Consider the following 12,200-nt stretch of genomic DNA (forward strand, 5'->3'; position numbering starts at 1 on the left):
TCAATACAGATGGTTGTGTGAGTCATTTTGTGTGCTGGGAATTGAACTCAGGACCTCTGGACAAGCAGTAAGTGATCTTAACCACCCCACACCTATTTCAAATTTCAGTTTCAGTGTATCTAGCACCATCTCTGTCCCTTAGTGGTACTAGAAATGTATATGGTATTCTTAGGGACATGCAAACAATACATACATTCATTTTTTTTAAAATGCAGTTCATTGTATGAATACAGAAATATTATCTATTCTCTTGTATTCTTTTTAATGCAAGGAACTATTCTTCTAGCCTTAGTGTATACAGAGGTTTTTTAAATTACTTTCAAATATATATATTGAGTTTCCTTGATTTAAGAATCTGTATACTAATATTATTAGCACCCACACCTGGGCATTGGTTCATTAGCATATCAAGGCCTGTTCAAGTTTAGGCTCCAATGTGAAGTGCTGGGTAGACTGCCTGGCACTTGCTTCTGAGGGCTACACTTTATCAGTGAAAACTCAGGCCTATATTATTCCAAATTACAGACAATGGTTTCATTTACATTTCTAACAAATAAATAGACTGCTTGAGTGTTAGGGTTAAGTGTAGTTCTATGCAATGGTTTTCATTAGTGCTATGGTTAGGATTATGAGTATTGCTAGGGTTACAATTAGTATTAACATCAGTACTGTAGTTATGGTCAATCATTTGCTTAGTGTAAGGTTAGAACTATTGCTAGTGATAGGTTAGACAAAATGTTAGGGTTAGGAGTTCAAGGTTAGGTTTTGTTAGGTTTAGGTTAAAGTTAAGGTTAGGATTTCTGGTTACAGGTTAGGTCACAGGTAAGTATAGTATTAATGCTAGGACCAAATTTGCTGTGGTTAGGGCACAGGTAATTTAGATTGGGAGAGATATTTTTGTGTTGAGCAGCCAATCAGGCAAGGTATAGACAACTTATCCATGGATGCAGTTAATATAAAACAAAACAAAAAAAATCAGAAGAAAACAAAGAGGCTGAGCAAAGCTGCTTCCTATTCAGAAGAGCACAGAGACCTTTCACCAAGTATACAACTGATCATGAAAACAGAAGACAACAATTCCATAGGTACACCTAATTAAAAAATAAAACATTACGGGCTGGAGAGATGGCTCAGCAGGTAAGAGCACTGCCTGCTCTTCCAGAAGTCCTGAGTTCAATTCCCAGCAACTACATGGTGGCTCACAACGATCTGTAATGGGATCCGATGCCCTCTTCTGGTGTGTTGGAAGACATCGACAGTGTACTTATATACATAAAATAAATTAAAACAAATGTCTTAAGAACAAAACAAAACAAAAACAAAAACCATAAAAAAGGAAAACAGCTGCATCCAGAATCTAGGTAATGAAGAAAAATGTGTGAAAGATGTTACTAAAGCTTACTCAGAGAAGCTTCACATACCTGTGTCTAGTTCTTCAAATAGTCAGCATACCTTTTCATGAATGTCTTCATAGAGTTTAAAACATGGACATACTGGGGCAGAAGGAGAGCATGACACACTGGTGTCCTAGTGTCATCTGCTCACAAAGAGCGGAGTACAAGGATGTCCATGTGTACATGAAAACACTTGTAGTAGTGGACATAGAAGTAGTTGTACACCACTGCACACAGATTCAGACAGTGCACATGTTGTCAGTGAATCATATCTTGGGTATTCTGAGCGAATTGTATCTTGGGTTTACCTAGCTTTTGAGATCATATGAGGCTCAAGAAGAAAGAAGACCAAAGTGTGGATGGTTCAGTCCTTCTTAGAAGGGGAAACAAAATATGTAAGGGAGGTAATACAAAGACAAAGTTTGGAGCAGAGACTGAAGAAAAGGCCATCCAGAGGGTTTCCCACCTGGGGATCCATCCTATATGCGCAAGCCTATCTTAAACAGCAGTGTTGTAGGAGCAGATTGGTGAACATCAATGTACTGGCTGAGAAATGCACCTCTGTGTACACAACAGCAGCAAACTTTCCTGTACTACTTCTGCATGTCCATAGATCGAATTGGACAGTACTATATGTATATTTGCTAATAAAGAAGTGCAAATGTTTACTCAAAACATGTTTACTCAAATAACAAAAACTTCCTGCATTGCACATGGATACAGATGTGCTTGTGCAGAAGTAGAGAAGTGTGCCCTGATGTTCTACTAATGATGTGCCCATGTATTTCCTGGTAAATAAGAACACATGGATGTCCTTGAACAGCAGTCCACACAGGTTTACTAATACAAAAGCACACAAGGAAGTCAAGTAAAGGAGTGTACATAGATATATTATTGCAGGAGATATCACATGTTTTCTCAAAGCAGTACACATGCATGTAAGCATACAGCTGTCCTCAGATGTACTATTATAGAAACACAAATGTGATAAATCCTACAGCAGGACTTATAGATGTGTGGCATCACTTTACATGGTACTAGACCATTGCACACAAGGATATAATGGTACATCACTGATGTCAATGTACTAGTAGAGTAGTGAATATCCATCTATTACTAAACCACTACACAATTTTAATATATACCAATAGTTAGTCCTTGTTGTAAGTATATAGAGCACTGTGAATGAAGCAGAAATAACTTTTTGTGTTATGCAATGGCAATGAGCCCTGAAGAATAACAATCTACTGTCACTGTTTAAATAACACCTTAGTGAGGGCATATTCAGTATCAGAGCACATGCCCAGAACCTTCAAAGACTACATTCCAATACTGAGCACCAAGTATATAAGTAAATAGTTTTAAAAAAATGATCCTAACAGCTTATCAAACAGCCATACCAAAGGATCCAAAGCCCTTTAATCAAAGCTAAATATTCTAGACTGCAGTGAAGTTTAAACAATATTGGAAGCAGCCCCTTCCAAGTATTATTTTCACCCTCTTTCTATTTACATTGTATTAAAAACCCCACTGTGTTGATTAAAGCCACTATCTATAACCACATGAACTGACACATTTTTTTTCTAATACTGATTTCCATGTCTCTGTCAGACTATAACTCCAGCGATCAAGATGCACAGGTAAGAGAACTGCAACCTGGGACCACACAGTGAGACCCTGTCTCAAATACCAAAGATATTTATGTAATTATTTTATGTTCAAAACTTAAGAAATTAACTCTATGACAGAAAATATTACAAAGCTACACCTCTTAAAACATGAGTTAAGTCATTACAAGGACTCTCACAGTATGAAATCTGCCATTCTTTTCTATTTCTGAGTTTTCATAGGTAGGTCTCAGTTTGACTGCCTTGTCTTCCAGTAATGCCACAAGGGCTTGAGTTACAACAATGTTTGGGTGTGGTCACATCCTTATTACTTCAACAATTACTTGGAGAAACCTGTGTAGAAACATCCACTAATTTAGATAGTTGACTGTGATGGCCTTGATCAAATCCACTAATTTAGAAAGTTGACTGTGATGGCCTTGATTTTTTGGGCAGAAATCAAGTACTGAAGAGGGAGCTGGGATAGTTTACTTTTAACCTATGCTTTTGGAACAGAAAGGTTCAATTTCCGAATGCTCTTTAACAATCTCTGAAAAACACAGAAGAAAAGCACCACTCTGGCTTACCTGTGTACTCAGGAGCACTAGAGTGTCTGTTGTCAGCCGTCCCACTGATGTGCTACATAGACCAGACCAGAAATTGGCTTGCCAACCTTGATGTGCCCACCCCATGGATGTTCCAAAGCAGAAGGGCTGGTGGAAATGCTAGCTCTCTTGGCTGCAATTAAGCACATTATCTAAATTAATCTGTGAATATCTGTTAACCCAGAGACTCAAGACCAGGCTACTCAAATCACTGTCAGGAATTAAAAGCATTTCAGATATAAAAAAAAACAAACAAACAAGCAAGCAAACAAACAAACAAACAAGAAACAAAAACCATGGTTCTACAGGGACAGTTTTATACTATCTTCATTATTAAAAACCCAAGTTAACAAGCTTGCCATCATTAGTCACAAATGTCTTGGTATCATAACATGATGCAAAATGGAAACTGTTAACTAAACATTTTCTTTTGAATAAATACTGTAGGTACCAATAGGATCACTGAGTCACTGAAATGTGATATTTCAGTCTTATATAGCCAACCTCTAGGTCAAGAAACAGAACATGATCAGGACTTTAGAAGCCTTGCAAAGGCTCCTTGCAACCATTGTGTCTTCAGATGTTACCACTGTCTAACATTGAAAGTTTATACATTTTTGCTTTCTTTGTTAAGAACTGAAAAAAGTCCTGCATTCAAGTTGTCTATTTTTTAAAAGTTTTATTTATTTTATGGATGTGAGTAGTCACTGACTTCAGACACACCAGAATGGAGCTTCAGATCCAATTGCAGATGATTGTGAGTCATCATGTTGCTGCTGGGAATTGAACTCAGAACCTCTGGAAGAATAGTCAGTGCTCTTACCCACAGAGCCATCTCTCCAGTCATAATTTTGTCTAATTTTGATTTTTATATTAGTTCTGTAGAAGCACTTGCTCACTTTTAATTTTTACCTAGTATCAGTTTGAACAACCTTAGATTCTAATTTCCAGAACAACAACGGTATGCAGTTAAGTCAGTTGCTAACTTGGCATTATTTTCAACACTAAAATAGCCAGGTATTAGCTGAATAAAAGCAGTGATACCCAAATCTATTCTAGATACATTCAACAATGTATCTTTGAGTTTAGAAAACTCTCTCACATCCTCCCACCATCACCTGACTCCTGTGCCAGGAATTAGCAGCTTCATTTGAGACAAACAATTCTTACCCAACTAAGAGAAGATACATGACTTGCATGACTGAGGTTCTGTTCAGAATGACTAGAGCAGTAGCAGTTGCTCTCCTTAAAGGTCATGAAGATCAAAGATGGCTACTGTCTGCTATCCTAAAATTACTTTCCCAGAGAATCTCTTTTCCATAGGGCCCTGACAACTTGAATGCAGGGTTTTGTTCAGTTCTTAACAAAGAAAGCAAAAAAGTATCTGGACTTCTACCACCACCCCCTTCTTTTTTCATAGGTTCTAGTCAGCATCAATATAGAGCACGACAATGTGTTTGCTCACCAGTTCTAGTAGAAAATTACTTACAATATGATCTTAGAGATGTGTGAGTTAATATGAGAAAATTTTGCACTCAATACGTGTTTGTTTTTCTTCATTGCTTATGTGTCATTTCTGATATGAACAGATAAAGATAATTGTTTTAGTTTTTTATGTGTAGGTGTATTTTGTCTGCATGTATGTATGTGTACCATGTGTGTGTACTGCCCAAGAAGGAGTGTGTGCACTCATGCACATTTGAATGTGGTCAATCTGGCCAAACCAGTGACCTCCAGTGAGAGACCCTGTCTCAAATAATTTGAAAACCAATAGACAAAAAACTTCATGTCAACCTCTACCCTACACACCCTGACATTTTTTACTTTAAGTGACTAGAGAGACTTGGTGGTGTGGAGTGACATTAAATCATGGTTCTTACTATTTACCTAAGACAAATATTGAAACAGACATTAAAATCAGCCTTTCAGCTCACAGATTTTCATCAAAGTTTCTAACATACGTTTAGTAGTTGTGACTGTTGCTACTGATGCTCCTAGTAGGTTATGATAGGGAACTGAAATGTTTCTGGCACATGAAACTGGTTCAGTCATTTAAACTGTGCATTCCACCCTGCATTCCAAATTCTTCACCTGTTAGTTTTTCATCTCCATCAGGAACTATGAAGTCCTGATCTTCTGTAATCTAGACAACTATATAGAATGTGAATATAAGCATGACATGCCTCTTGTAATAATGGTCACTGTAAGATGCATATAAAATATTCAAGTAGTCAAAGAGCAGTGCTCAAAATGAACTGTGACACCACATCCTGGACATCTGAGCAAACTGCATTCCTGAGGCATGGGAGACTTAGGGAAAGGCAAGTGGAATCTAATCCACTGAAATCAACAGGAAAAGTTACAGCTGACCATGGAGGCAAGTGCTCCAAGAAACATGTAAGGCTTATTTCAAATTTTAATATTTTTCTACAAAAGCACAGATGAATTTAAAAAAATTAAAAAATGTTACATCTTTATTCTTTTCTGGAAAAAAATGTGAAGAAATTATCACTTAATTGTTTTCTACAAAAGCACAGATGAACTTAAAAAGTTACATCTTTATTCTTTTCTGGAAAAAAATGTGAACAGATTATCATTCTTTGGTAAAGCTGACATTTGTGCTTAGGTTATTTTACTTTGCTTTTCACACATGAACTGTTGTTACCAAGTTTCCTTAGATGCATTTAGGACAAGTTTGTGGGAAGCGCCTCCACTGGTGCCATTACAAGATGGCGCTTGGCAAAAGGCCAGCCAGGATGACTGGACACTGCTTGAGAGAAAAACAACTCCATATATAGAAAGCTTGCGCTAAGAGGTGAGGTTGCCCAATCATACGGAGTGACCAATTACCAGTGTTCTCGTGACAGTTACTGATAGGAGCGAGACAAAGCTTTAAGGGGCTACAGGTGGTGGTGTGGGTGACTGCTGACAGCACGAAAGAAGCTTACAATACAAGGGATGCTGAATAAACCGCTCAAAGAAGAACACTATTTTCATTGCCTTATTCCGCTGGTCAGACGCTGGAGAGCAACAAGTGGTGGCCTGTATGGGGAGCCTAATTTGCCTATCATGTTCAGAACTTCTTACAGATTCAGCACAGTCGACTGGGTAAGTTTCCAGGTAAGTGGGACAGAGAAAGGTTCTCGGTTTAGAGACTATAAAGCTCCCAGGTAGGTGAGACAGAAAAAGGTTCTCGGTTTAGAGACTATAAAGCTCCCAAGTAAATGAGACAAGTTAGGTTCTCGGAAGAGACGAGAAAGCACTAAAGTGAAGGTAGCCGATAAAGTTCTGGGTTTTTCGGACAGAGTTAGCACCATTAAACAGGAGAGGTTAATGAGGTCCGAGAAACTAGAGGAGATAGATGAAGAGAGAGAAGACGCCTATACTGAAGAGGAGTTAGATAAATTGGTAAAAAGACTAGAGAAGGCAGAAATTAATGTGGAATCTGTTACATTGTTTTATTTTTTCAATCTATTTCCACCTTCATAGATCTTTTTCTCACCATTCAAACTAAATACAAACTCCTCTATTAAAGAAAATATGCCTGCAAACAAGGGTTTCTGAATAATCTATTCGAAGAAGAATACTATTGTCATTGCCTTATTCTGCTGGTCAGACCCTGGAGAGCGACACAAGTTAAAGTTTATGTGTACATGAATAGAAACACTCAAGAAGGTGAATTTTAGTAGCAAATGTTAAGGAACAGACATAAAAATTGGACAAATGCAATATGTAAAGTCGTTGTAGCTTGCTTGTTTGAACTTGTCTTGTTTCTTTTATGTACACAAACACACTCACTTTCTCTCTTTTCTTCTGTGTGTGTGTGTGTGTGTGTGTGTTTGTGTGCATGTGTGTTACTTTCCCTTTCCCTTTTGCAGTTGCTACCTGCCATTAGCAATGGCTTCTAGTCACTAACTCTATGCCTCTCCTCAGTTTACCTTGGTTGTTAAAGCTACAGTAACTTTTTTTTTTTAGTAAAACTCTGTCTCAAACGCTTAAAGATTTAAAATTGGTAAAACTAGAAATTAAAGATTTAGTAGTTGATAAAACTAGAAATTATGTACATAAAAAGAGTCTTCTTTTTCATAGAAGCTCATTCAAACAGAGCAGTATAGTGTCAGAAATATTGTGGGAACTGTCTCTTTAAATTCTAGATCTCGTTTCCTGAAGGTTAAAAAAATAAAGCCCCTGACCACAGATTGTCAAGATGCTAATGGTTAATAGAGTAAAAACTGCCATGAAGGGTCGGCTACCATATCACTATGTCTGGGCTCTCAGGAGACCAAAAATGGCTCCCAGATATGTTTGATGAATCCCTCACTCCCAACGTCCTGGACATGCAGGTGCTACTGGGTTGTGAGGAGTTGACAGCAGTCAGGGACCTTTGGGCTGAAGACAGCATCTAGCACAGGGCCTGGGGAAATGGGAATTCTGACTTAGCTCAATGGTGATTGTCCTTAGCTGTCATGGGGAACCCTGCTTATACACTGAAAGCCTAAAATCAGCCATAAGCCTGACATACATGCCTGCTAACGCAAAGTCTTGGGTCTCTGTGGACAAACATTGAAACAGATAGCTATAAGCTATTGTAAAAGAGCAGCTTTGGTGGAAAATTGTCAGCCTGAATAATCATAGACCTCGTAGACAGGTAGCCTTGGTAGATAGTACCAACTTAGATAAGGACAAGTGATTCATAGGTGGAGTCATAGTGATCTGTTCCCTGAACCTTCACTCAGCTGACACTCTGTTCTGGAAGATATCTGTACTCCCCCTGAACACCTACCTATACTCCTGCATCATCCCCTTCCTCACATCCTGACTTTTTGTATATATAACCCCTGTGTGAAAAAAGTGAAATCAGCGGTTTGATTAGACTATAGACAAGCCACTCGTTCTTTGTGTCTGCCTATTTCCCCCACTTTCTCTTTCAGGTGACCTCCCCGTGCCCCTGTTTAATGCCATGCTGGACAAGACATTCTGGCACCCAATGTTGTGGGGCTTGGGAAATGGGAATTCTGACTTAGCTCAATGGTGATTGTCCTTAGCTGTCATGGGGAACCCTGCTTATACACTGAAAGCCTAAAATCAGCCATAAGCCTGACATACATGCCTGCTAACGCAAAGTCTTGGGTCTCTGTGGACAAACATTGAATGAGACATTCCGGCCCCCAACATTCAGGGGCTTGGGAAGATTGCAGAAAAGGAACTGCTGACTCTTACAGAGGAAGGTAGGCCTACCAGTTTTTCAGGAGTGTTGAGTGTGGCTGCCCAGAGTGCATGAAGGTACCCCCAATCTCAGAGCACTTTTTAAAGTGACTCCCAGAGGCTTGGCTTTGGCATTTTTCAGAAGCACCAAAGAGGATGACTTCGGAGATCTGCCCCAGAGTGGCTTTGACTCAGAAGGACACCACGGTCCACCCAACCATGAGACAATCCTGGGGAGGATCAGAGTGGGAAGACCCTGAGGTAGAGGGTATTGGGACAGGTATTTTAGCAGTCACTATTCGTGACAGACTCAAGGAGTGAGTCAACTCAGGATGCAAGGAATCCTGACAAGGCATGAGACAAGCACTTTCTAAGCAGTCACTCTTTGTGACACGGCTCCAGGAGCCTATCCTCAGAACATGAGGAACTAGGGTTAAGAAAAAAGTATCTTTAAAAATTCTTTGCTTTCATTAGTGTTGTTTTTCCCAAGAGGGAAATTGATAAAAAAAAGTTATATCTCCTAAGGAGGAGATAAGAAGTTAAACCTTGAAAATGAGAGAGAGAAGGGACGAAAGTGAAAGGAGTCATGCGTTCTCTGGCATGTTAACAAAAGAAAAACAAAAAGCTGATTACAGAATCCTCCTGTGAGCAGGAGATGATTTGTGGATGCCCTGGTCTCTCTGACTCTCATTGGGGAGATTATCACTTCTACTTTTGCTGTCTATTGTTTGTCTTTGCCATGCCAACCTGTCCATATCTGTCCATTGTCTGTCTTTGTTTCATTGTTTAAATGATTGTTGTTCTATGTTTCATATTCAAAAGAAAGATTGGTTAAAACTGCTTGCTTGATTTAGTTTAAAACTTGCCTGGTTAACAGTCTCAATTTACACAACAAAAGCTGATAATTTACCCTGCTCTGTGGCTGAGAAGGGCACTGGCAGAAAGAACCTTGGGAAGAGTTAACTGTTTTTGTAAGTGGCCCTTGGAAGGAGGCCAACAGATTTTGGCTTCTGTAGCAAGGGAGTTGGTAGTTGGGGCTTTTCTCTTATAATTACAGCTAAAAAGGTAAGAAAAATTTGTTTAGATGTACATTTATTTTTATTCTTAATTGATTTTAAAAATTATATAAATATGCTGTATATGTCCTAGTTATATATTATTGGGTGTGATTACAAATTTATGAGTTTGGAAACAGAAAACTAGATTAAAACTGGTAATTCAGAGTTAGAGTCATTAAAAAACCAAATATATAAATGAGATCTCAGTAAGAGTTTTATCTGGCATCAAACAAGAACACCTTCCTTTTGTTATGCAATTGGCTTATTAATTGATCCCTCTAAAGGAGTTTTAATACAAGCCCTTGCTCTCATACAATGAGCTTTAAAACCCTAGAGAGTGCTTGTTGCTACAGAAAACATCCAAAGACAATATCTGAGATATCAGTTATATTCCTAAATAAATTGTAACACAAAAAAATTCAAATGGGGAAAGATAGTTTACTTACTTTAAATGATTTTCAAAAGTTTCTAGGAGATGCTCATTGGCTAAGATCTTATTTTAAGCTCTCCACAAAAGAATTTAAGCCTCTGTTTAATGTTCTCAAGAGAGATACAAATCCTAATTTCCTTCAACAATTAATTGACAAAAGAGGAGTAATTTTACAAAATGTAAAAGAAACTGTTATTAATAGATATATAGATTAATTAGTTGTTCATTGTTTTATAACAGTCCTTTGATAAAAGAGATTATTAATATTAATTTGTATTTCTTTATTTCCAAAAGAACTTTTAATATCCTGTTTTGAAGCTGTTGCTGTGTTAATACAAAATTATAGGTCAAGATCACAGAGGTATCTTAAGAAAGAACTTAATGAAATATTTCTTATTCCAAATAATAATATAATTGGTTATTAAAGAATACTGATATTTCACCTAATACATGATCAATTTACTACAGTTTTTCCACTATATATGCCTTTATATTCCTTATAAATTTATATAGGGAGCCCATAAAAGGTGTGTTTACTATATTAATAGCTCAGTTAACAAGAAGACAATATACATAATTAGATTACATATTTACTCTCTTGAATTTCCCCTACTTCAGCAAACATAATTGAAGTCTGTGCTATAGCCACTATTTAAAATACAAAAAATTAAACTTTCAATTAAAATAATCATAGCCAATATATGGGTTATGGTTTATAATGCTTGAAATTATTTCTTTTTAAAATATTGCTCATTTTCAAATTTTAGAAATACAACTCAATTTAAGAAACATGTATTTTCCTTAATTTTATAAGACATTTAAGAGCTCATACTGGATTGCCTGGACCCCAGGAAAATGCCATAACAGATTTGTGTATCAGATAGATTACAGACCTTACAAAAACAATTGGCCATACAATTTTATTCTTTATATTTGGGTTACTATATAATAAAAGTTTGTCTATTTAAATTGCTGTGCCACTGTAGCTGATCTGCCTTTTGTGATCCTTGAGGCCAGAAACAGAAGGTTTTCACACTTTGCACCTCATTCTAAAAACAGCCAAAGATTAAGTAAACAGCTTTTGTTTTGTCTCCAGCAAAAACTGCTGGGCTCTGACTTATGCCTGCAAGTCTGAGGCCACTTAAATAAGTTATTAAAGAGTTTATTATTAGGTGTAAAAACGTTTTTCTATAAATGTTATCTAAGGAAAAAAATACAAAGGAAACTTCTATTTCATTTGGAAAAAAGAAAAATAAGTTCTATATGCTATCCTAAGTGGGAAAAGACAAAGAGTTCCGTTTTATCTCTCCATTATATTTGCCCTCTTATCCTTTTGTCCTCAATATTCATATGTTTTTTAAAATATATGATCACATGTTGCAAAGTTTGTTACAAGTTTATACCAAAAATTAAATTGAGATAAAGATTTATAATAAAGAATGTTTATATACATGTTTGTTGAAAGTGATTGTGTGGCTAAACATCCATTACCTGTCTGGCTCCACAGGTTCACTAAGGGTTTAATACTGTAACTAAGTTATCAGTGAAGATTTGTGTAGATAAGCTCAGACAATATTTTATTTTCTGCGCTAACACGTATAGTAAATTGTTGGTTCTCTTTTTAATTGACAAATTGTTTTATAACCTCCTAAAATGTCCTCTGAGTAGAAAAAAAATCTGGTTATTACCTTAAAACAATTAACTGATGTTATTTGAGAGACTAACAAAATTCTCATTACAGTTTTGACTATCAAAAAAAAGGCCTAGTAACAGTCTCATTAAAAAAGAACTTAATGATCATGGATATAATTTTAAAAAAATTTTATAAGACTATCAAATACCACCTCTCCTCTCCTCTCTCTCTCTCTCTCTCTCTCTCTCTCTCTCTCTCTCTCTCTCTC

The sequence above is a fragment of the Grammomys surdaster genome, unplaced genomic scaffold, assembly GCF_004785775.1.
Source record: "Grammomys surdaster isolate TR1022 unplaced genomic scaffold, NIH_TR_1.0 123009, whole genome shotgun sequence".
Classification (NCBI taxonomy): Eukaryota; Metazoa; Chordata; class Mammalia; order Rodentia; family Muridae; genus Grammomys; species Grammomys surdaster.